This window comes from Egretta garzetta, unplaced genomic scaffold (assembly GCF_000687185.1).
Source record: "Egretta garzetta isolate BGI_Z169 unplaced genomic scaffold, ASM68718v1 scaffold401, whole genome shotgun sequence".
NCBI classification, from domain to species: domain Eukaryota; kingdom Metazoa; phylum Chordata; class Aves; order Pelecaniformes; family Ardeidae; genus Egretta; species Egretta garzetta.
The window spans coordinates 1,444,905-1,445,215 of NW_009258651.1; the positions used below are offsets into that span (position 1 = coordinate 1,444,905).

The 311-nt window shown below is 58.2% G+C and overlaps 1 protein-coding gene across 1 annotated transcript in view; it reads left to right on the top strand.

Annotated features, from left to right (window-relative positions):
* Nucleotides 1-39: 39 nt before the first annotated feature.
* The window catches only part of IFT88 (intraflagellar transport 88), a 48,782-nt gene continuing 48,510 nt past the window's right edge, over nt 40-311 (top strand). Inside the window, exon 1 of the mRNA XM_035903779.1 lies at nt 40-167. The gene's annotated coding sequence lies outside the window, so the exon portion shown is untranslated. The remainder of the gene's footprint in view (nt 168-311) is intronic.

Consider the following 311-nt stretch of genomic DNA (forward strand, 5'->3'; position numbering starts at 1 on the left):
GGAGCCGCTCCAGGCGCAGCTCCCCGCGTCGGGCGCTGACCGAGGAAATCCGCAAAAAGGAGCGATTAGGCTTCGGGCCGCGGTGGCTCCGCTTACGGCTTAGAGGAGGCCCCAGCCAAATCGGAAGCAGTGGGGGGCATCCTCCTGCTGGGGGGAACCGGCCTTCGGTGGGGTGTGCAGGGCTTCGTCCGGGCTAAGGCTTGCTGAAGTGCATGTTTTTCATGTTCTAGCTGAAACCAAATGCTGTCTTCTTAAAATATTTATGTAAATAGGTAGCCAGGCAAAGAGAGACCTCCTTGGTGTCCTCAGTG